Here is a 26469-nt window from a genome sequence, read left to right on the forward strand (position 1 = left end):
AGGTGCATATTGAAGATACTGGAAGAACTCTTATTGGCGGACGACAAAGTAAATTTAAAGGCCTAACAAACAGCAACTATGCCCGTCTACTATCCCTCATATCCCACTTCTACAGATGCACAATCGAGAGCATCCTGGCGGTCTGTATCACCGCCTGGTACGGCAACTGCTCCGCCCACAACCGTAAGGCTCTCCAGAGGGTAGTGAGGTTTGCACAACGTATCACCGGGGGCAAACTACCTGCCCTCCAGGACACCTACACCACCCGATGTTACAGGAAGGCCACAAAGATCATCAAGGACAACACCTACCCGAGCCACTGCCTGTTCACCCCGCTATCATCCAGAAGGCGAGGTCAGTACAGGTGCATCAAAGCTGGGACCGAGAGACTGAAAAACAGCTTCTATCTCAAGGCCATCAGACTGTTAAACAGCAACCACTAACATTGAGTGGCTGCTGCCAACACACTGACTCAACTCCAGCCACTTCAATAATGGGAATTGATGGGAAAGGATGTAAAATATATCACTAGCCACTTTAAACAATGCTACCTAATATAATGTTTACATACCCTACATTATTCATCTCATATGTATACGTATATACTGTACTCTATCATCTACTGCATCCTTATGTAATACATGTATCACAAGCCACTTTAACTATGCCACTTTGTTTACATACTCATCTCATATGTATATACTGTACTCAATACCATCTACTGTATCTTGCCTATGCTGCTCTGCACCATCACTCATCCATATCTTTATGTACATATTCTTTATCCCCTTACACTGTGTACAAGAAATTAGTTTTGGAATTGTTAGTTAGATTACTTGTTGGTTATTACTGCATTGTCAGAACTGGAAGCACAAGCATTTCGCTACACTCGCATTAACATCTGCTAACCATGTGTATGTGACAAATAAAATTTGATTTGATTTGATTTCATAGTACAAAAGTCAACCTATTCTGGTCTGTACGAGAAATAAATATTCCAAATGGTCTGGGAGAGTTGTATGCGATAGATCCCCCCAAAAATGCAACCACGAGCATCAAAAAACATTTTTTTTTACGCAATGTGGCTGACGCAACAGATCAGAACATTTAGCTTAAATTGATAAACTATTAGGCTATTTCTTCACATTATAAGCGCAGCAATGTACACATGGTAGTAGGCTATAAGAGCAAACGTTCCATTAGCGGAAAAAAAACATCAAAGTGACCGCAAATGCAATTATACATTTAATGCTTATATTATAAAGATGCATTTTATGGGGAAAATTCTCTTTCCCAAACTTGAAACTCACACACTGCTTATGTACGCCAATTAGACTCTAGACCCCTTGTAAGGCAGATTAATGGGCTTCATTTTAAGAAGTTATTTGGCCACTTTAGTTGTGATACAAACCTTATAGGTCTGTGGGCTAGGCTACATGAGGTGTGTGACTGTTTTGAAAAAGTCACAAATAAAGGCATTGTTTCATATGCTGGGCATCAAATTCTATATTGCTAATAAGCTGACATTGTCACCCATCAGACTACTCTTGATTTAATCTGATCTTTACGAGATTAAAACTTGTTTTGATTTAGAACAGACCATACCAACTGTATCGAAACGGGGGCAGCAGAAAAATAAATATCTATGCACTTAAATAGCGAAAGGAAGACGCTGTTCACCTGGTTCGTTTCATCCCAGTCAGGTAGGCTATACTTGTTGTAAATATAAGCAATGCGCTTACATTAGGAAAGTTGAGAAATATTGTAAGAATAGCCTATAGAAAGCTGATTGGATCCTCCACTTAGTAGAGGCCATCACTGTTCTCATATGCAATGGGCTCTCATGTGTTTGATTAGATTTGCAATTACATTTGCATTGATGTCAGTGTGATTAGAGGGACAATAGAGTACTGAGTACCAGGCAGTTAGCAAGTTTAATAGTCTTCCAATGACCAGCAGCAGCGAGAAGCCTCATTACTGTGACTAAACAGTCACGTGGAATTTGAATGCCTTCATGACCACCAGTGTGGTTGTAATATGGTCACCGCAACAGCCCTCGATGCAGGTCTGTAGTTTGACTTAAGATGAGTCGAGTGTTGATTTCTTGAGGGGAGCAACTCGGGCCATTTTGAGGTCAGAGGGGATGCAGCCCGTGATCAGGTATGAGTTGATGAGGAAGTGAAGAATGGAATAACGTGATGGTCAAGCAGACAGGTTGTTGGGCAGCCAGACCTCACTAGTCACAGCATCTGGAGAGAAAGAGGTCAAGACATAGGGTAGTTCTGTCTGCATTGAGACCTGTGGGACTCAATAGGCTGAGTGAATGAGAAGCAGATGTCAACCACTTGAAAAGGTTGACAATGTCATCTGCAGAGAGGGCGCTCAGCTGGAATATTATGGAGGGAGAAGAAGTTGGTAAAGAGTTACCTAGGGTTGGAGGCAGAAGCTTGACATTTAGAGTGACAGAAAGTGGCTTTAGCAGCAGTTCCAGAGGAAGGTAGAGAAAGGATGATTGAAGTTTAGTTTCTTCATTTTTGCACAGCTGCCCGCAGCCCTGTTCTGGAAGCTTGCAATGAGTCACTCAGCCACAGAGCAGGAGGGGAGGGACGAGCCAGCCGGGAGGATAAGGGACAGTGCAAATCATAGGATGCAGAAAGGGAGGAGAGTAGGGTCAAAGAGGCAAAATCAGGAAGGAGAAGGTTTTGGCAGAAGGGAGAGATGATAGAGGAGGAGCGGGAGAAAGCACAAAGATTGCGACTGACTGTCTGGGTATGGATTGAGTGGCTAGGGTTGGAGTTAAGGGATACAGAAATGGGAACAAAGTAATGATCAGAGACCAGAGGGTGGAGTTGCAGTGAGATTAGTAGGTGAACAGCCTCTGGTAAAGATTAGGTCAAGCGTATTGCCTGTGAGTTGGAAGGGACTGGGAAAGTGTGAGGCCAAAAGAGGACAGAGTTGGAACGAAATTAATCAAAGGCAAATGTCGGAAAGTTGAAGACACCAAGCACGAAAAGCGGTGAGCCATCGTCAGGGAATGATCTTATCTAGGTGTCAAGCTCATTGAGGAACTCCCCAAGGGCACCTGGTGGGTGATAGATGACGAAAATGTTAAGCTTGAGTGGACAAGGGAAAGGATTAATTCAAATGAGCAGATGGACAGGTGAGGGAGAAAAGAGAACTCCAGTTAAGAGATATTAGTAGCTCTGTGCCACCACTACAACAGCCAGATGCTCTTGGAGTATGAGAAAAAAAACATGTTTAGATGGAAAGAGCAGCTGGAGTAGCAGTGTTCTCTGGGGTGATCCATGTCTCCATCAGGACCAAAAAGTCAAGGGACTGAAGGGCAGCATCAGCTGAAATTAACTTGTTGTTCTGGACTGCAGATTTGCAGTTCCAAATGCTGCCAGAGCCCCCGGAGTGCCACATGGGTTGTGCACAGGGGTCACTAAATTACAATGGTTGCAGCCAAGGGGTGAGGAGCAAACTGGAAAAGAGAACACAGTTGCCAAAGCCACAAAATATCAAAATAAGTAGGTAAAATACTGAATAAGTGAGAGAGTATCCTCAAACAACTCCGCAGAACCGTCTTAGTTTTGCCAATGAGACTGCAGCTTACAGCTGATGCTGAGAAACTAGGAGAGACTGAAGTACTAACACTAATTGCTAATTGCCTAGCAGAGGTGAAGAGCACACCTCCCTGTACTAATTGCTGATTGCCTAGGAAAGGAGAAACCACGCCCCCACCAATATAGTCACTGATTACCAAAACAAATCACAAATTGACCTGCCCCTTGATCCTGGTCAATGTGTCAACAATCATCTGCAAGTTATGAGCAGTTAGCAGTTCACACACCAAGTATGCTACTGGGAAGACAGATATCAAGTAGATGGCCCTAGCTGGCAAAAAGACAGTACTAGACAACAGATAAAGACACACATTTGATGTATTACTCCTGGAGATATCAGGAGTCCTCTAGCTATAGAATGAAGCAAATATCATTGTATGCAGATGTATTTATCTGAACCAGAACATTCTCAGTCATTTATTTTGCAACTGTTAGACACATGGAGCTGTATCATGATAAAGTGAATTGGAAGAAATAATGTCCATTGCACAGCTGCCCGCTGCATTAACTTTTCATTTCAGTGGAAATCGACAAAGACCCATATGAAAAACCTGGATGTATTGATGCCATGCAATTTGGAGGAGGCCTATAAAATCCACTACTGTCCTTTACTGGATAAGATTGAATCCGATTTTCAGAGATGGAGAAATGAAATCAAATTTTAATTGTCACATACACATGCTTAGCAGATGTTATTGCGGTTGTGGCAAAATACTTGTGTTTCTAGCTCCAACAGCGCAGTAATATCTAACAAGTAATATCTAACAATTTCACAACAATACACACAAATCTAAAGTACAGGAATGGAATTTAAGAATATATAAATATTTGGATGAGCAATGTCAGAGCGGCATAGACTAAGATACACTCTCCCTATTTCTATGTTAGGTAGGGTCATCATAATCAAAATGAATATAGCCTTACCAGTTTCAATTCCATCCAACTTCTTAAAAAAATATATAATTCCATTTACTTTACAACTTTAATTGGAATGGGAAAAAAATCTGGAGTCAAATGTACTGTTTTAAACGTCTGTCAAAGCTGGAAGTCTTGGACTCCCTCATATGAAAATGTATTTCCTGGGACGCTCAACTGCGTTCCCTTAAACAATGGACAGCACACTATCCTTGTGAATGAAGGAGTATTGAAGCCATAAATGTAATACCATATGATTTAAAACATATTCACTACTTTGGGTCCAAGGATGTAAAGAAAATCCAATGATTTTCAATTCAATTTGTATTTGAGAAAACTGACATTACCTCCAGCATTTAATGACAATACCTTTATTAAGTTCTGGTTCCAAAGTGGCATCATGAATTTTGAGCATATTTATTATAATCGCTCTCTATTGTCATACAATCAATTACAAGATACATTTATGTTGTCCAAAAATCTTTAAATTCTTACAACTGAGAAATCATATGCAATCACTTTAGTATCGAAAAAATACTGAGAGAAGCTGCAATGCCAAAGAAGTTGTTGGCCAAATTATATCAAGGGTTGATTGAATCTGCACCTGATAGCTCAGAACCTATAAAGAAGAAATGGGAAATAGATCTCAAGGTAGAAACTGGTGAGAAAAGATATGTCACAGATGTGTAAAATGTTCATTATTAGCTCCTACAACATAAAAACATAAATTATTGCAATTCAAGATAATCCATAGGATGTATTACACTCCTGCCAGAATGCATGTAATGTACCCAGAAATGTCATATCTTTGTTAGAGATGCAAAAAACTAAGAGGAACACTATTACTCTCACGCCCTGACCTACGTTATCTTTGTTTAGGCTATCAGGAGTTAGAACCTAAATTATTTTCCAATCGTTTAGTTCTGAACAAAACCATACATTATTTTTAGTTCTGAACCGTTTAGAACCTCCCAAAAAACTAGCAGTTTATATTGTTCCTTTTTAAACCTCTGCAATAATTTTTTATTTTAGCTCGACATTAAATTACTTCACCAATGGGTAGAGCAGGCAAGCTACAATATATACAGTGGGGCAAACAAGTATTTAGTCAGCCACCAATTGTGCAAGTTCTCCCACTTAAAAAGATGAGAGAGGCCTGTAATTTTCATCATAGGTACACTTCAACTATGACAGACAAAATGAGAAAAAAAATCTAGAAAATCACAACTGAAATTTTGCAGGTGAGGAGAGCACTGAGCATGAAGCACTGGGAATCTTGGTGTTATGACATGGATGATCTGAATGAGGCAAATATAATTATACCTATGAGGAACTTTGAATGTCTTTGAACGTCAGAGAGTTGGCGCAACTAACGTTGTACCAGAGCTAGCCCTTGATCATGACTCTGTTCAATTACATTACTGTCACGCCTGCTCCCGCTCTTCCACCCTGCCGCTCGAGGGCGCCAGGCTCCCCAGCGTTGCACACCCCTGCCTTCCCCCTGTCACGCGCATCAGTGCTTATTGGACTCACCTGGACTCAATCACCTTTGTCATTACCTCCCCTATATCTGTCTGGTTCCCCGCTCCTTTCGCTGCTCCAGAATTAATTGTCGTTTGTCATTGTTTTACCCGTGTGCCAATGTTGGTCTGGTGTCTGTTCTTGATTAAATGTTGACTGCGTCTCATCTCCAGCATCGGTCATTACAATTACATGTAATTCCGCCGAGTCGACGAGAGCTAGACCAGAGCTAACTAACAAGCTTTTGTGTGCCTAGGGGCACCAGAATCTCAAAAAACACATCTTACCTTTTTGTAGTTAATAAATACAATGTGAAACGTGATAACTATTGTATCCTTAACTCGCATTGAAAGTTAATTAGATTCTATAATTAAAAAATCTCTCTCTCCTAATTTCTGAAGCATGTGTGTAATGTCTGTAGCTACAGCAGACTATGCTTTAATGTTTGTTTTGTGGGACAAAAAAAATGCTTGGAACATAAAATAAGGTTATTAACCAGTTCCCATGCTTTTAAATAATGAGTCTGTTCCAGAACAGTATAGATCACTTTTGTTCTGGTTCTGTTCCTCTAAAAATGTAATTATTAGATTTTTGGTTCTGTTCCATGAAACTGGTTCCAACCCATGGAGGCTACTGTGTTTTTGTGCGTTTATGGACAGGTTGTGTTGTGGTTTGTATCGGATGTGGTGCTTGTGTTTTGTGTTTCTGTTTGTGTTTAGAAATTAAATATGTGTGTGAAATCTCTGCAGTGACAACATACCCTTGAGAGTGTGAGCTGCTGTCACTGCACATCTGGTCTGTGACAGACACCACAGATGAATGGGGTTTAATGGCTGATGTGTTCCACAACAAATCTGTAAAAATGTCTACACACACTCCACACTCATCGAAACCACATCTGAGGCTTGTCAAACTACAGTAAATCAAGATGGCTATGTTGGTCTCTTACCATTAATTGTATTCACTTCAAACTTTATTTTCATTGGTTTACAGTCAGTTGAGGGAGTGCATTTAAGCATGCATCTCCCTTTTTGGGCCCGCGACCCTATTTTGATATCAAAATGTTTTTGCTATCCCACCATATAAAAAAAAGAAGTGTAATCAACGGCCAATGTTTACTTTTTAAATTGGGGCTACGACGGTCTATTATAAATCAGTCTGACAGTACTTTTGGCAGTATTTCAAGCTGAAGGAAGTATGGTTTGAATTGACTGAAATGCATCAGAAAGGTATTGGGATGTTCAGAAGATCATCAGGCAATCATTTTGTATGATCTTCTGTGTAGGATGAACATCACCCCTAGTTTGGGAAATGCTGTGCATGTTTTAATGGTTCAAGGAAAAATACATTACCTCAGTGGGAATGTTAATATTGTCCATTATAAATGGACAGAGTGCTATAATATGGAGACAGACTATGTACCATGTTTGATTTATGGTTGTTTTGCCTTCTACCCAAGTAATATGGTTTTTGTTTTATCTGTTGGATAACAGCCATTTGGGCTTAGTGTATGTGTGTTTCCGTGCTTGTGTGTTTCCTGAAACTTGAACATTTGAAGATGTTGCTGGATTGGGGGGCCTCCTGTGATTTGGCCGAGAACACAGAATCTGCGGCCCATCTGGAGCCATGGCGTCTCCACAAGTAAGCTTGTCTTCTGAATTATGGATGCAGCTCAATGGGCCTGTTTGGCTGGAAATTGGATAAGCCGAACAACACAAAAGTAACGAATTCATTCCCCATACAGCTCCATGTTAATGGAGCATTCCTATTGGTTCCCTCACATTGATAAACATTAATTCAAATACTCTTTTCTATGTGTCTTCATTGTGATTCCATTTACTCACTTTCTTTTTGAACTGAAGCGCAGAGTTGATCGTTTATTTGGGAAATAATGACATCATAATACCTCTCTGCTCAACCATCTCCTAAAATGTCGCCCTGGATGTAAAAAACGCAGTCTGAGAGTGTCTGAAGTAAGATAGCCTCATCTGATTTGTGATGATATTGCGCCTACACTCCTTTGATGCTGTGCTTTGAATCGTGTCAGACAACACTATTTCTCAATAGGCTTATGTCCTTGATATCCTGGTGTCTGTCTGGGTCATATCACAACGCATAGTCTTCTCACCCTATCACACGTTCTCTCTGTCTCTCTCGCAGACTTTATTTATGTCTATCAGACGCTCTCTAATCACCCCCACTCTCATTCTCTCTCTCTTCGTCTGTCTCCGATTTCTTCATGCTTTAAAGTGACAGTCTGGGATTCAAACGTAACTTTGTAAAACCTTTAAACGAACGACATATAGCTATTGATTCTCGAAGAATACTTATTTTATTTATTTATTTCACTTTTATTTAACCAGGTAGGCTAGTTGAGAACAAGTTCTCATTTACAACTGCGACCTGGCCGAGATAAAGCATAGCGGTGTGAACAGACAACAACACAGAGTTACACACGGAGTAAACAATAAACAGTCAATAACACATTAGAAAAAAAGAAAAAAAGAGTCTATATACATTGTGTGTGCAAAAGGCATGAGGAGGTCGGTGAATAATTACAATTTTGCAGATTAACACTGGAGTGAGAAATGATCAGATGGTCATGTGCAGGTAGAGATACTGGTGTGCAAAAGAGCAGAAAAGTAAATAAATAAAAACAGTATGGGGATGAGGTAGGTAAATTGGGTGGTGTCACGCCCTGGTCGTAATATATTGTGTTTGTCTTTATTTATTTGGTCAGGCCAGGGTGTGACATGGGTTTATTGTGGTGTGTTTTGTCTTGGGGCTTTGTTAGGTATTAGGTGTGTGGTTTAGTGGGGGTATCTAGCATAGTCTATGGCTGTCTGGAGTGGTTCTCAATCAGAGGCAGGTGTTTATCGTTGTCTCTGATTGGGAACCATATTTAGGCAGCCATATTCTTTGAGTATTTCGTGGGTGATTGTTCCTGTCTCTGTTTGTTGTCACAAGATAGGCTGTATAGGTTTTCACGGTCCGTTTGTTGTTTTTGTATTGTTAGTTATTTCATGTCGAGTTCCTTTTCATTAAAGAACATGAATAACCACCACGCTGAATTTTGGTCCGCTTCTCCTTCGACAGACGAGAACCGTTACAGGTGGGCTATATACCGATGGACTATGTACAGCTGCAGCGATCGGTTAGCTGCTCAGATAGCAGATGTTTAAAGTTGGTGAGGGAGATAAAAGTCTCCAACTTCAGCAATTTTTGCAATTCGTTCCAGTCACAGGCAGCAGAGAACTGGAAGGAAAGGAGGCCAAATGAGGTGTTGGCTTTATGGATGATCAGTGAGATACACCTGCTGGAGTGCGTGCTATGGGTGGGTGTTGCCATCGTGACCAGTGAACTGAGATAAGGCGGAACTTTACCTAGCATGGACTTGTAGATGACCTGGAGCCATTGGGTCTGTCGACGAATATGTAGCGAGGGCCAGCCGACTAGAGCATACAGGTCGCAGTGGTGGGTGGTATTAGGTGCTTTAATAACAAAACTAGCATATGCCTCGTGAGCTTAGTTCCACTGTCTGAATCCCTGATTGCCCCTTTTAATGCTATGTTGTCATTATCTTTCTATCAGGTGTACAGTATGATAAAGAACATACAGGGATAAATAAGGCTCTCCAACTATTACAATCCAAACATCTCTTGCAGGCAAAGTTTGAATTCTGTACATGTTGTTCTCTGAATCCTAATGACACCCTGTAGTTATTTTTGGAATAGCTCACTGGAGATATTGATATCATCTCGTTCTCATTTTATTGTTGCGGTTTTCATACAATATCTACAAACTTCAGGACTAGGACTATCAGACTTTGAGACTTCATGTATTTGTTGTAGTTTTAGTTCTTACAGCAACTTTGAGATTCCTTGTGTCATGAAGAGCCCTATAAAATAAATATATAATATTATTAGAAGTATTATTATTATGATTATTTATGCAATATCACAGACATTGTTTATGCCAGCAGTAATGATTAGTGATCTCTATAGAGTAGATTTGTCTCTAGTCATGATTAATGTTAAGTATTTTTGTGGTGGCTCATTTTAAATACCATTTGCAGCCAAGACTCTTGGCTGGAAATAGTTGGCTGCAAACGGTTGACCGATCAGAAAATGATTGCAATTTATCCCAGGCAGCACTGCATTCTTCTGTCTCATTCTTCAGCTTACTGGAGCTGCTAGGGGAGGTCATGGGTATGGCCTGGGAGCAAAGCAACCTGTGTGTGTATCAAATCGTTATTTGTCACGTACACAGTTTACACCAGGTATAATAGGTGCAGTGAAATACTTATGTACTAGCTCTCTCAACATCGCAGTGTGTGTGTGTGTGTGTGTGTGTGTGTGTGTTCTGCCATTCCTCTGTTGTGTAAGAGTTCCAGGTAGGGCTCCCATATATCCGAGCACCACTGGTGCGTGGGAAGGCAGGGCAGCCAGGTTCAGTGATGGAGTGTTATAAATCAGCAAACCACAGACTCCGCTCCTGCTCAACTCTTCCCCCTGCAGACACAGGAGTGGTTGGGGTTTGATACAGGAAGACGGCTACAAGGACAACCAGCCTAAAATATTCAACATCAGTTTCAGTCCCTGAGGTTTGTTACTACTTCGGATTCCTCTGATCTGATTAAAGTCTGATCTCACGTTTAATTAATGCTGCTTACAGAACATCAAATCATATAAGGAAGTGTAGTAGCAACATACTACAAATAAGACGTTTTTGTTATCACAGTATTATAATAAATGCAGCCAGTTTTACTGCTTTCAGTTTTGTTACGTGGTATTGTGGTATTGTTTGGTGTGTATGGTAAATACAAACCGATTCATTATGTATGATAAGATTTATCTCTGTTTTTTTAGCTGCCTTGTGTCAGACGGCGGACATGTTTTTTCATCTTGACATTGCAGTGGATATGCCAGTGGTTCCCTCCAGCCTCCCTCCCTCCCCTCTGCCCCTCTCCTGCCTCGTCTCTGCCTTAATGGGGTATTGACAGCGAGTCTAGCCTGAGGACTCAAAACGCGTTGTCAGATTGTACTCCGAGATTCCATTAGAATGCTCAGAGGTGATTCAGTAATTGAGTGATAATCTTGAAAGGTCTGTAAAAGTCAATTAGAAAAGAAGGGCACCTATTAACCTTTGTTGAAGCACGTGAGATGGTTTTTAATGAATGTCTATGACATGCCTGATAAGATCTTCATAAGGTCTCTTGAAAAGACTAGCCAGTCGATCTGTCTGTGGGGAATATACAGGACACTTTGTTCCCACACGTTCCTTCCATCAATAGTCTTTCTGTTGTCCCTCGGTAGCCTGCGAGTCAAAGGCTTAGGTTTTTACTTCCATGGGAATTTACCACAAAACATCTGAGCTGTCGATTTCAATCGCTTTCAAATGGGGCAACATGACTGACCAGCCAGTTTAAATGCCCCTTTAGTCTCTTTGTTACTCTGTGCAACATGAGAACAGGGAGTCACTGTTAATAACCAATTTGAGAATAAAGTGGGTTCACACAACAGTAAGAGCTATTCCATGTCTACGGATCTTATCTAAACTGTGTCCAGTGTTAGGGCCCAGAAATAACACACAACTATTGTTGTAACAAGAGTGGCTGTTAGACAACCATCATCTCCTAAATGGAAAGATCCTGCCCTGGCAAAATGGAAACGGGTGAAGAAATTGCCTAGAGAAGTGCTGCTTCCTGATCCAAAGCACACCTCTCAGCCTTGAGGGATGCCAAGGTTCAGCAGCAGAAGAGGTGAATTGGATCCTAGTTAAAGACATGCTCCGGAACTTTGACGACTAGTAAGTATTTTTTAAACCTCCCACTGGATGTGTCAATGTGTAGTTCATACACTGCTCAAAAAAAATAAAGGGAACACTTAAACAACACAATGTAACTCCAAGTCAATCACACTTCTGTGAAATCAAACTGTCCACTTAGGAAGCAACACTGATTGACAATACATTTCACATGCTGTTGTGCAAATGGAATAGACAACAGGTGGAAATTATAGGCAATTAGCAAGACACACCCAATAATGGAGTGGTTCTGCAGGGGGTGACCACAGACCACTTCTCGGTTCCTATGCTTCCTGGCTGATGTTTTGGTCACTTTTGAATGCTGGCGGTGCTTTCACTCTAGTGGTCGCATGAGACGGAGTCTACAACCCACACAAGTGGCTCAGGTACTGCAGCTCATCCAGGATGGCACATCAATGCTAGCTGTGGCAAGAAGGTTTGCTGTGTCTGTCAGCGTAGTGTCCAGAGCATGGAGGCACTACCAGGAGACAGGCCAGTACATCAGGAGACGTGGAGACGTGGAGGAGGCCGTAGGAGGGCAACAACCCAGCAGCAGGACCACTACCTCCGCCTTTGTGCAAGGAGGAGCAGGAGGAGCACTGCCAGAGCCCTGCAAAATGACCTCCAGCAGGCCACAAATGTGCACGTGTCTGCTCAAACGGTCAGACACAGAGGGTGAGGGTGGTATGAGGGCCCGACGTCCACAGGTGGGGGTTGTGCTTAACACCCAACACCGTGCTGGACGTTTGGCATTTGCCAGAGAACACCAAGATTGGCTAATTCGCCACTGGCGCCCTGTGCCCTTCACAGATGAAAGCAGGTTCACACTGAGCACGTGACAGACGTGCCAGAGTCTGGAGACGCCGTGGAGAACGTTCTGCTGCCTGTAACATCCTCTAGCATGACCGGTTTGTCGGTGGGTCAGTCATGGTGTGGGGTGACATTATCCCAAAATGGTCTCAGTTTGTCATAGGACAGCACCTTATGTAATAGCGTTCCTTTTTTTCGGGGTACATTACATACATTCTATAGTACATCTGCAGTAACTCCTATGGATTATCTTGAATTAAAATAATTTATGTCTAAGGTTGTAGGAGCAAATACACTGCATGGCCAAAAGTAGTTGGACACCTGCTCGTCAAACATCTCATTCCAAAATCATGGGCATTAATATGGAGTTGGTCCCCCCTTTGCTGCTGTAACAGCCTCCACTTTTCTGGGAAAGCTTTCCACTAGATGTTGGAACATTGCTGCGGGGACTTGCTTCCATTCAGCCCCAAGAGCATCAGTGAGGTCGGGCACTGATGTTGGGCAATTAGGCCTGGCTCGCAGTTGGTGTTCCAATTGATCCCAAAGGTGCTCGATGGGGTTGAGGTCAGGGCTCTGTGCAGGGCAGGTCAATCAAGTTCTTCCACATCGATCTCAACAAACCATTTCTGCATGGACCTCGCTTTGTGCATAGGGGGCATTGTCATGATGGAACAGGAAAGGGCCTTGCACAAACTTTTGCCACAAAGTTGGAAGCATGAAATCGTCTAGAATGTGACTGTATGCATGTTAAGATTTCCCTACACTGGAACTAAGGGGCCTAGCCCAAACCATAAAAAACAGCCCCAAACCATTTTTCCTCCTCCACTAAACTTTTCAAATCAAATCACTTGTTATTTGTCACATGCGCCAAATACAACAGGTGTAGACCTTCCAGTGAAATTCTTATAAGCCCTTAACCAACGATGCTGTTCAGGAAATAGAGTTAAGGAAATATTTACAAAATAAACTAAAGCAAAAAAAATATCAAAAAGTAACACAAGAAAATTACATAACGATAACGAGGCTATATACAGGGGACACCAGTTCCGAGTCAATGTGCGGTGATAGTTGAGGTAAGTGACTATGCATAGAGCATTGGGGCAGGTAGCATTCTCTTGGCATCCGCCAAACCCAGATTTGTCCGTCGGACTGCCAGATGGTGAAGCGTTATTCATCACTCCAGAGTCCAATGGCGGCGAGCTTTACACCACTCCAGCCGATGCTTGGCATTGTGCATGGTGATCTTAGTCTTGTGTGCAGCTGCTTGGCTAGCGACTCCTGTGGCGGGCCGGGAGCAGTGCACGCTAACCAGGACGCCAGGTGCACAGTGTTTCCTCCGACACATTGGTGCTGCTGGCTTCCGGGTTGGATGCGCGCTGTGTTAAAGAAGCAGTGCTGCTTGGTTGGGTTGTGTATCGGAGCACGCATGGCTTTCGACCTTCGTCTCTCCCGAGCCCGTACGGGAGTTGTAGCGATGAGACAGGATAGTAACTACTACCAATTGGATACCACGAAATTGGGGAGAAAAGGGGGTGAAATTTCAAATAAAATAAAAAGTAAAAAGAGGATATCCTTACTGGCCAAACCCTCCCTAACCCGGACAACGCTAGGCCAATTGTGCGTCGCCCCAACAACCTCCCAGTCACGGCCGGCTGCGACAGAGCCTGGGCTCGAACCCAGAGTCTCTGGTGGCACAGCTAGCACTGCACTGCAGTGCCTTGGACCACTGCGCCACCCGGGAGGCCCTGCCAGCTGATTTTTCCGCGCTACTCGCTTCAGCACTCAGCGGTCATGTTCTGTAAGCTTGTCTGGCCTACCACTTTGCGGCTGAGCTGTTGTCGCTCCTAGACGTTTCCACTTCACAATAACAGCCCTTACAGTTGACCGGGGAAGCTCGAGCAGGGCTGACTTGTTGGAAAGGTGGTATCCTATGACAGTGCCACGTTGAAAGTTATTGAACGTCACTGAGCTCTTCAGTAAGGCCATTCTACTGCCAATACTTCTGGCCCCTCGTTGGACACTGTGTTAACTAACCTCCAGACGAGCTTCAGTGCCATAGAACTCTCCTTCTGTGGCCTCCAACTGCTCTTAAATGCAAGTAAAACTAAATGCATGCTATTCAATCGATCACTGCCCGCACCTACCCATCCGTTCAGCATCACTACTCTGGACGGCTCTGACTTAGAATACGTGGGCAACTACAAATACCTAGGTGTCTGGTTAGACTGTAAACTCTCCTTCCAGACTCGCATTAAGCATCTCCAATCCAAAAATAAATCTAGAATCGGCTTCCTGTATCGCAACAAAGCATCCTTCACTCATGCTGCCAAACATAGCCTCGTAAAACTGACCATCCTACCAATCCTCGACTTCGGCGATGTCACCTATAAAATAGCCTCCAACACTCTACTCAACAAATTGGATGCAGTCTATCACAGTGCCATCCGTTTTGTCACCAAAGCCACATATACTACCCACCACTGCGACCTGTACTCTCTCATTGGTTGGCCCTCGCTTTATACTCGGCGCCAAACCCACTGGCTACAGGTTATCTACAAGTCTCTGCTAGGTAAAGCCCCACATTATCTCAGCTCACTGGTCACCATAGCAGCATCCACTCGTAGCACACGCTCCAGCAGGTATATCTCACTGGTCACCTCCAAAGGCAATTCCTCCTTTGGTCGTTTTTCCTTACAGTTCTCTGCTGCCAATGACTGGAACGACCTGCCAAAATCACTGAAGCTGGATGCTTGCAGATCTCTGCACCTGTACATAGCCCATCTGTAAACAGCCCATCTATCTACCTCATCCCCATACTGTATTTATTTATTTATCTTGCTCTTTTCCACCCCAGTATCTCTGCTTGCACATTCCTCTTCTGCACATCTTCCATTTCAGTGTTTAATTGCTATATTGTAATTACTTCGCCACCATGGCCTATTTTATTGCCTTAACTCCCTTGTCTTACCTCATTTGCACTCACTGTATATAGACATTTTTGTTTTCTTTTTTTTCTACTGTATTATTGACTGTATGCTTTGTTTATTCCATGTGTAACTCTGTGTTGTTGTATGTGTCAAATTGCTATGCATTATCTTGGCCAGGTCGCAGTTGCAAATAATAACTTGTTCTCAACTAGCCTACCTGGTTAAATAAAGGTGAAATAAAATAAAATAAAAAAACAAGACAATTCCATAAAGCTACACGCCGGTAAACAAGAACAATACCAACTAGTGAGAAAACATAAGGGAGTGACATATAAAGGGGAGGAAATGATGAAGGTAATGAAGTCCAGGTGTGAATCATAATGATCAACAGGTGCGTGTCATGATAAGGGCCAGGTGTGCGCAAGGATGAATCCCAGGATCGGTGGTTAACATTCTGGCAACGTCGTACGCCAGACGGAAGATGTGACATATGCAGAGCCATCAAAGAAACTACTAGACAAACTCAATGCATTTTATGCACGCGCTTCGACAAAAACAACACAGAGCCGTGCGTAAGGGTCACAGCTGACCCAGATGACTGGGTGATCTCGCTCTCATAGGCTGACGTGAGTAAGGTTTTTAGGACGCGTTTTCAGGGTATGCTCAGAACAGCTGGCAGGTACTGTATATTCACTGTGATTTTCAACCTCTCCTTGTCTGTAACCCCAAATGTTTCAAGCTGACCACCATCAGTCTTGTTCCCAAGAACTCTAAGGCTACCTGCCACAATGCTACAGGGCGGTACTCACTCACATCTATAATGAAGTTCTTTGAAACACATCAACTCCAACCTCCCAGACACCCTAGACCAGGGGTAGTCAACTCTTACCCTACGAGGTGCGGAACCTGATGGTTTTCGTTTCTACCTGATAATTAATTGCACACATCTGGTGTCTCGTGTATAAATCAGTCTCTGATTAGAGGTGAACAACAAAAAAATGCAGTGGAACTGGCTTCGAGGTCCAGAGTTTAGTTTGAGGGCCCTAGACCCACTCCAATTTACATACCACCCCAACAGATCCATAGATGACACAATCTCAATTGCACTCCACACTGCCCTCATCCACCTGTATAAGAGGAATACCTATTTGAGAATGCTGTTCATTGACTACAGCTACCCATTCAAGGGTTTTTCTTTATTTTTGTACTATTTTCTACATTCATGAGGAATGCTTTTCATGAAGCAGTTCCCACATATTCTGAGGACTTGTTGGCTGTTTGTTTCCTTCACTCTGCGGTCCAACTCATCCCAAACCATCTCAATTGGGTTGAGGTCGGGTGATTGTGGAGGCCAGGTCATCTGACGCAGCACTCCATCACTCTCCTTGGTCAAGTAGCCCTTACACAGCCTGGAGGTGTGTTGGGTCATTGCCCTGTTGAAAAGCAAATGGTAGTCCTACTAAGCGCAAACCAGATGGGATGGCATATCACTGCAGAATGCTGTGGTAGCCATGCTGGTTAAGTGTGCCTTGAATTCTAAAAACATCACTGTTAGTGTCACCAGCAAAGCACCCCAACACCATCACACCTCCTCCTCAGTGCTTCACAGTGGGAACCACACATCTGGAGATAGTCCATTCACCTACTCTGCTTCTCACAAAGAAGCAGCTGTTGGAACCAAAAATCTCAAATGTGGATTCATCTGCATATTCCCAGCAGCGATGATGTATCCAAGGAATGAGATGGTGGAGCGATGGAATTCACATTTTTTGGCTTTGACAAACAGGTGGTTCTCCATGAGACGCTGGAGGACTTGTCGGACTTGGAGAACATGTTCTTGAGCTGTGCGGGAAAAGACGAGGATGTCGTTGAGGTAGAAGAACACGAACCGGTTCAACATATCCCAGGGGGAACGTCATTAACCAGGGCCTGGAACACAGCAGGAGCATTGGTCAAATCGAATGGCATCACCAGGTATTCATAGTGTCTGCTAGCAGTGTTGAAGGTTGTCTTCCACTCATCACCTTCCCGTATCCGTATGGGAAGGCTGCAACTTTTAAAGGACGAATCACCGTAGGCTTCACTAGATTCAAGACGAACTGGCAACAGGCAAACAGAGAACATAGGTATAAATACACAGGGTATAATAAGGCAAATGGGCGACACCTGGAGGGTGGTGGAGACAAGCACAAAGACAGGTGAAACAGATCAGGGTGTGACACCATGCCCATTAAGTGCTCTTGTGAAGCTTGCACAAATTGAAATGAATTGCAGGAGGTCATTCTGTGGTAAACCTTTTTAAATTAAATGACTAGATGAAATGTGAACTCTCACGGAAGTTCTGTGAGCTAAATAAAAGTGCCCGTGGTATACTTTTCAATCATAACATACTTGCATGACATCGGGAGGACTACTGGAGGACACTTAACAAAGGTCTGCTATACTTTTAGCTTTTGAACCATTTTTCTATAAATGGGGTATACAGTAAATGGTTGAAAAAGTACCCATTTGTCATACTTAAGTTATTAAGATACATTAATAGAAAATGACTCAAGTAAAAGTTAGTCACTCAGTAAAATACTACTTGTGTAAAAGTCTACAAGTATTTGTTTTCAAATATACTTTAGTATCAAAAGTAAATGTAATTGCTAAAATATACTTAAAATTCCTTATATTTAGCAAACCAGACAGCATCATTTTTAAAACATTTTATTATTACAGATAGCCCGGTGCACACAACATTCAGACATAATTTACAAACAAAGCATTTGGGTTTAGTGAGTCCACTACATCAGAGGTAGTAGGGATGACCAGGAATACTCTCTTGATAAGTGTGTGAATTGGACCATTTTCCATGCTAAGCATTCAAAATGTAAATGAGTACTTTTGGGTGTCATGGAAAATGTATGCAGTAAAAAGTTCATTCTTTTCTTTAGGAATGTAGTGAAAAGTTAAAGTAATATAAATATAAATAATAAAGTAAATATACCCCCAAAAACAACTAAAGTAGTACTTTAAAGTATTTTTTTCTTCTTCACACCACTGCCAAAAGTTCCCACAAATAAAAGAAATAGACATATTATGTGATAGTGTCTCAATGTGATCAAGGTATGAAATTATTGATATTTTCAAATACAATATCTTTTTGGGCTTAATTGTGGTCAATTTGCAGTGTACAAATTATTACAATTCAGTTCTGGACTCCCGACCATCCACTCCAACAAAAATCTCTCCTCTAAGTGCCTTAGTATTCAACTCTCCATTGCATCCCCACCAGGAGGTAGGACGTAGCGGAAATTGTCTGAGGGCAATTTTGAGAGAGCAGCTTGGCAAATTGATGTGAGAAGAGCTCCAGTTAACTGAGCTGTTGGATGTGGAAGGATGATGGATTTGGGTCCTAATGTCAGGGGACCATTGGGACTTATTGCTAGTTTATCCCCTTCTAGGCTAATTTAGCTCATAAAGATTTGCCCAGTAAAGCTGCGTGTGACCAAAGACAGAGAACATCACCGCTGCTTGTGGCTGATAAGAAGGGTTTATTGTGTTCCACTTGTGAGGGACCCTGTTAGAGATGTGTAATATGATTTCAACAGGGGCATAGGCTTGAAAGGACACAATATGAAACCGGCCAACTGTCCGCCAAGGACATGATCTGGTGGAGACTTTGGGTCTTGAATGGGTCTGCATGTCTCTGTGGTTTGTTACATAATTGTCTCAGTGTTGAATTATAATTTTGCACTAGATAGTAGATATCATCTATGAAGTGTGTAATTACAGTAGCCAATCATATCAGCAGAGTGCCTCACACTGGAGTGCCAATTAGAACCAGAATGAGTGTTTTGCAGTGGTGGTTGGTACCGTTTAGGATGAGGGAAGAAGATTTATTTTTATTTTTTATGAACATGGCCTTATGTCTATTACAGCATATTGAATGATTGTCATTCATATTTCTTCACCCAGCTCAACATAATATTGATAGGTTTAGTCTACTACATGATACTCAAATTTTCTCTATACCCATCATGAGTTTGCTACAACCTATCCTATGAATGAAAGTTCATAGGTGCACAGGTCGAGAGATATTTGTGTAATCAAGGTGACAGACATTGACACATTTAAGACCGCTTTACACACTCTTGCCTGCGTCTAGCTGATCCAGGGTATAATCATTAGTCCAACAGTTGGAAACAATTGTTTTTATTGGACAAATTCAGGTATGTTTAAACATTTTTCAACAGAATCGGCGCAATGAATACACCCCTGATCAGACACAAACTCAGTTCACTTTCAATGTAGACACATTTAAACAGCATGATCCCTTTGATCTTTGTATAATTCCTTCTCGCATCTATGCGCTCTCCTCCTCTCACCTTTTCCCTTCACTTGTGGACTTTAGGGCACAACACATCAGTTGTGTCTGTGACCAGGTGAAAAAAAACTTTCCAAGACAAACATTCATATGATAACCGCTAAACACAGCCTACCTCGTTGTCACCCTATTAGCTAACGTCAAGTCAACATAGCTACTAGAACTAACATAATAGTAAACCTGCTACTATCATGTAGTAGTGTACATTTAGCAAGTAGTTACATTTACATTTACATTTAAGTCATTTAGCAGACGCTCTTATCCAGAGCGACTTACAAATTGGTGAATTCACCTTCTGACATCCAGTGGAACAGCCACTTTACAATAGTGCATCTAAATCATTAAGGGGGGTGAGAAGGATTACTTATCCTATCCTAGGTATTCCTTGAAGAGGTGGGGTTTCAGGTGTCTCCGGAAGGTGGTGATTGACTCCGCTGTCCTGGCGTCGTGAGGGAGTTTGTTCCACCATTGGGGGGCCAGAGCAGCGAACAGTTTTGACTGGGCTGAGCGGGAACTGTACTTCCTCAATGGTAGGGAGGCGAGCAGGCCAGAGGTGGATGAACGCAGTGCCCTTGCTTGGGTGTAGGGCCTGATCAGAGCCTGGAGGTACTGCGGTGCCGTTCCCCTCACAGCTCCGTAGGCAAGCACCATGGTCTTGTAGCGGATGCGAGCTTCAACTGGAAGCCAGTGGAGAGAGCGGAGGAGCGGGGTGACGTGAGAGAACTTGGGAAGGTTGAACACCAGACGGGCTGCGGCGTTCTGGATGAGTTGTAGGGGTTTAATGGCACAGGCAGGGAGCCCAGCCAACAGCGAGTTGCAGTAATCCAGACGGGAGATGACAAGTGCCTGGATTAGGACCTGCGCCGCTTCCTGTGTGAGGCAGGGTCGTACTCTGCGGATGTTGTAGAGCATGAACCTACAGGAACGGGCCACCGCCATGATGTTGGTTGAGAACGACAGGGTGTTGTCCAGGATCACGCCAAGGTTCTTAGCGCTCTGGGAGGAGGACACAATGGAGTTGTCAACCGTGATGGTGAGATCATGGAACGGGCAGTCCTTCCCCGGGAGGAAGAGCAGCTCCGTCTTGCCGAGGTTCAGCTTGAGGTGGTGATCCGTCATCCACACTGATATGTCTGCCAGACATGCAGAGATGCGATTCGCCACCTGGTCATCAGAAGGGGGAAAGGAGAAGATTAATTGTGTGTCGTCTGCATAGCAATGATAGGAGAGACCATGTGAGGTTATGACAGAGCCAAGTGACTTGGTGTATAGCGAGAATAGGAGAGGGCCTAGAACAGAGCCCTGGGGACACCAGTGGTGAGAGCGCGTGGCGAGGAGACAGATTCTCGCCACGCCACCTGGTAGGAGCGACCTGTCAGGTAGGACGCAATCCAAGCGTGGGCCGCGCCGGAGATGCCCAACTCGGAGAGGGTGGAGAGGAGGATCTGATGGTTCACAGTATCGAAGGCAGCCGATAGGTCTAGAAGGATGAGAGCAGAGGAGAGAGAGTTAGCTTTAGCAGTGCGGAGCGCCTCCGTGATACCGAGAAGAGCAGTCTCAGTTGAATGACTAGTCTTGAAACCTGACTGATTTGGATCAAGAAGGTCATTCTGAGAGAGATAGCGGGAGAGCTGGCCAAGGACGGCACGTTCAAGAGTTTTGGAGAGAAAAGAAAGAAGGGATACTGGTCTGTAGTTGTTGACATCGGAGGGATCGAGTGTAGGTTTTTTCAGAAGGGGTGCAACTCTCGCTCTCTTGAAGACGGAAGGGACGTAGCCAGCGGTCAGGGATGAGTTGATGAGCGAGGTGAGGTAAGGGAGAAGGTCTCCGGAAATGGTCTGGAGAAGAGAGGAGGGGATAGGGTCAAGCGGGCAGGTTGTTGGGCGGCCGGCCGTCACAAGAAGCGAGATTTCATCTGGAGAGAGAGGGGAGAAAGAGGTCAGAGCACAGGGTAGGGCAGTGTGAGCAGAGCCAGCGGTGTCGTTTGACTTAGCAAACGAGGATCGGATGTCGTCGACCTTCTTTTCAAAATGGTTGACGAAGTCATCTGCAGAGAGGGAGGAGGGGGGGAGGGGGAGGAGGATTCAGGAGGGAGGAGAAGGTGGCAAAGAGCTTCCTAGGGTTAGAGGCAGATGCTTGGAATTTAGAGTGGTAGAAGGTGGCTTTAGCAGCAGAGACAGAGGAGGAAAATGTAGAGAGGAGGGAGTGAAAGGATGCCAGGTCCGCAGGGAGGCGGTTTTCCTCCATTTCCGCTCGGCTGCCCGGAGCTCTGTTCTGTGAGCTCGCAATGAGTCATCGAGCCACGGAGCGGGAGGGGAGGACCGAGCCGGCCTGGAGGATAGGGGACATAGAGAGTCAAAGGATGCAGAAAGGGAAGAGAGGAGGGTTGAGGAGGCAGAATCAGGAGATAGGTTGGAGAAGGTATGAGCAGGGGAAGAGATGATAGGATGGAAGAGGAGAGAGTAGCGGGGGAGAGAGAGCGAAGGTTGGGACGGCGCGATACCATCCGAGTAGGGGCAGTGTGGGAAGTGTTGGATGAGAGCGAGAGGGAAAAGGATACAAGGTAGTGGTCGGAGACTTGGAGGGGAGTTGCAATGAGGTTAGTGGAAGAACAGCATCTAGTAAAGATGAGGTCGAGCGTATTGCCTGCCTTGTGAGTAGGGGGGAAGGTGAGAGGGTGAGGTCAAAAGAGGAGAGGAGTGGAAAGAAGGAGGCAGAGAGGAATGAGTCAAAGGTAGACGTGGGGAGGTTAAAGTCGCCCAGGACTGTGAGAGGTGAGCCGTCCTCAGGAAAGGAGCTTATCAAGGCATCAAGCTCATTGATGAACTCTCCGAGGAAACCTGGAGGGCGATAAATGATAAGGATGTTAAGCTTGAAAGGGCTGGTAACTGTGACAGCATGGAATTCAAAGGAGGCGATAGACAGATGGGTAAGGGGAGAGAGAGAGAATGACCACTTGGGAGAGATGAGGATCCCGGTGCCACCACCCCGCTGACCAGAAGCTCTCGGGGTGTGCGAGAACACGTGGGCGGACGAAGAGAGAGCAGTAGGAGTAGCAGTGTTATCTGTGGTGATCCATGTTTCCGTCAGTTTAGAGGCATTCTGCTGATATGATTGGCTACTGTAATTATCCACTTCATAGATGATATGAAGAGGTGATGTTCTCTGTCTTTGGTCACAAACAGCTTTACTGGGCAAATCTTGATGAGATAAATTAGCCTATAAGGGGATAAACTAGTAATTAGCCCCGATGTTCCCTGACATTAGGACCCAAATCCATCCACATCCAACAGTCAAGGTCAGCTTTTGGTTACATTTATGTATATGTATTTGTTCAAAAATTTGTTCAACTATTGTCTTTCTCTCTCTTTGTCTTCTACTCACCACATTTTATGCACTGCACTGCTAGCTTATGCTTCCAGTACTTGATTCATTCTCTGACCCTTTGATTGGGTGGACAACATCCCAGTTCATGCTTGAAGAACTCTGATTGGATGGAGGACATCCTCCGGAAGTTGTCATAGTTACTGTGTAAGTCTATGGAAGGGTGTGAGAGCCACGAGCCTCCTAGGTTTCGTGTTGAAGTCAATGTTCTTAGAGGAAGACAGAAACTAGCTGTCCTCCGGCTACAGCATTGTTACCCTACAGAGTGCTGTTGATGCTACTGTAGACCTTCATTGCAAAACAGTATGTTTTAATCAATTATTTGGCGACGTGAATATATTTAGTATAGTTTTATCTAAAAAGGATAACTTTAATGTTTCACCATTTTATTATTATGAAATTCACTGAGGACGGTCCTCCCCTTCCTCCTCTGAGGAGCCTCCACTGGTATTGGCATGTTCTCTGTACTACTGTATAACTGTGGCACCTGCTGTTCTCGTGAATGGGACTCTGATTACAGCACCAATCATTTAACATTTTGTTTTTTGCATAAATGCCCAGATGCCAAGGCTGGAAGGCATCAGTACGGAAAGTAATTGACTCATGGAGTGATAGGGATGCAACGTTGATAACTCATGTTGAGGCTGTCTGAAAGTCTGATATTCTTTCAGATCTGGGCAAGTATTTTCTTAAAGCATTGAACTGAGCCCAAATGTGTCCGTTGCCCTTACAATGAATATCGAACCATTGACCAGACGGTATCCGCGTTTCCCTCCTCCTTTCATGTATTAAGGGTTAAATGTTGTTTTAAGTGAGTTGGATTGATTGATAATGCTATGTTAATTACCAGAGGCGTTTTAGAGAAGGGCTTATTAAATGTCACCCAGAGCTTTGCTGTCAGACCGAGCAACGTGGTCTCATGGCAATTCATAGTATTCTGTACTTGAATCTGTTATGCCATTTAGTATGGAATGTTGCGTTACGTTAGGTTAACTAAAACAACAAAGGTTAGGCGAATTTATGTGGTAAGTTAGGTGAAATGGGTTAAGTGTAGAATAAGATGGTTGTGAAAGACGCCTACCCATCCTCCCCGACCAACCTCCCTACTTTAGTTTCTGTCTAAAGTAACTAGACCATTAGTAGGTATCATATATATTGGAGGTGGTCAGAAATACGTAAAGAATGTTTCGTATGGCTCTGAGGCCAGGCTGGACCGATGGGAGGGATACAGCACTCATTAGTGGCCTGCGTGCCTGGCTGCCAGCCACACTGACCATTAATATAAAGCCTGTGTCTGCTAGCTGCTAGTGTTGCCACCATTAGCCTCTGAACCTGTCTGACTCTATGACTCTCTATGCCTCTACCGCCACAGACGTGCTACACAGCCCTCTTAATCGTGAATAAATGAGCTGATGAAGAGCTGGAGTCATCCAGAGGCATTACCGGTTCAATCATTGTGTTAAAGGGTGAAATACCACAGTACAAGGTCTTTGTCTATTTGTCCATTGGGCTCGGAATATGGTCTGACTGTCCCCAGTGGGAGCACAGATGAAAGCATTATGGATTATGTTATGTAGGCCGACTTGAGCAATAGTAAACTAGACTTTGTTACGGTTTTCTTCTGTCGGAAGAGAGGAGGACCAAAATGCAGCGTGGTTATCTTTATACATCTTTAATGAAGATGATAATTACAAACAATATACAAAAACAATAAACGTGAAAAACCGAAACAGCCCTATCTGGTGCAAACAAACACAGAGACAGGAACAATCACCCACGAAATACTCAAAGAATATGGCTGCCTAAATATGGTTCCCAATCAGAGACAACGATAAACACCTGCCTAAGATTGAGAACCACTCCAGGCAACCATAGACTTTCCTAGACTACTATACTACACACAACCCCATAAATCTAATAAACCCCTAAACATAACAAGACACATAAATCACCCATGTCACACCCTGGCCTGACCAAAATAATAAAGAAAACACAAAATACTAAGGCCAGGGCGTGACAGACTTTATCATTAATTGCTTTTGTCAGTTTGAAAGGATTTGATGCTAAATGTTATTTTCCGAGAATTTGCTTACACAACTAGACCTCGGAGCACTATAGGCAACTAACGTCCTCAGGCAACATTTCCCCTGTACATGGTGCTGACGGTATGCATTTCCTCTCTAGGCTGTGGTGTTGTAGCGGGAAAAAATCATATAAAACATGTGTCTACATTTGTCTACCACAGTTATACCACTACAGGTACAACCATATACTGTATATGCCTGGTATGTAACCTACAGGTGTCACATGTTACATCATGTTATGGGAAATGTGTTAAATGCACTGAGAGGCTTTAGAAGTGGTGTGTCTTAATTGAAAGAAACTTTAGGTAAGAGAAGGTTGTCGTTTCCCTAGAGTGTGTCCTTACACCGACATTAACTTGAGCGATGCATAAGTAATTCAGGACTATGTAACCTACAGGTGAAGCACCACCATCAGCGCTAACTAAAGAAGAGAGTTGACACTGATGCAGCACCATCTCTGTGTACGGCCCCGCAGACAACTTTAAACGAGAGGAGATATTTCAATATTGCTCAGCCTTGGTGGTTTCTCACAACGAATAAGCTGTAAATGGGGTTGTGCAGTTCAGCACTTATGTGGATCAGAAAAACTTGCTGCACCTGTATCTTTCAGTGGAGATGCACGCCACTGAAGAACCACAGTGCAGGAGGTTTATAGGAGACTCTGTTGACCATTCTGCCTCTGTCCTAGTCTATCAGAGCTCTAGAGATCTGTCACTCCAAGGGCTAGGGGCCTCATTTATCAACCGTGCACACGTTTCTCACTAAATTCTGGCGTACGTGGAGATTCTAGGATTTGCGTGAGCTACAAATGATTGTGATTTATCAAACTGTCGCAGGCAACGTACACCCATGTTTTCATTGATAAATCAGAGCCATATTACATTTGTGCGGTCATGAACAAGTGCTACAACCCCGCCTGCAAACCGCCCCCCATTCACCTTTTACAGTAACAAATGTGCCCTAATTTTATGTATGATTTGGAGATGTTGGAACTCGGCCATGATAGTTCCTAAAATAAAGCCTACATG

Source organism: Oncorhynchus masou, chromosome 28 (genome assembly GCF_036934945.1).
Source record: "Oncorhynchus masou masou isolate Uvic2021 chromosome 28, UVic_Omas_1.1, whole genome shotgun sequence".
Lineage (NCBI taxonomy): Eukaryota > Metazoa > Chordata > Actinopteri > Salmoniformes > Salmonidae > Oncorhynchus > Oncorhynchus masou.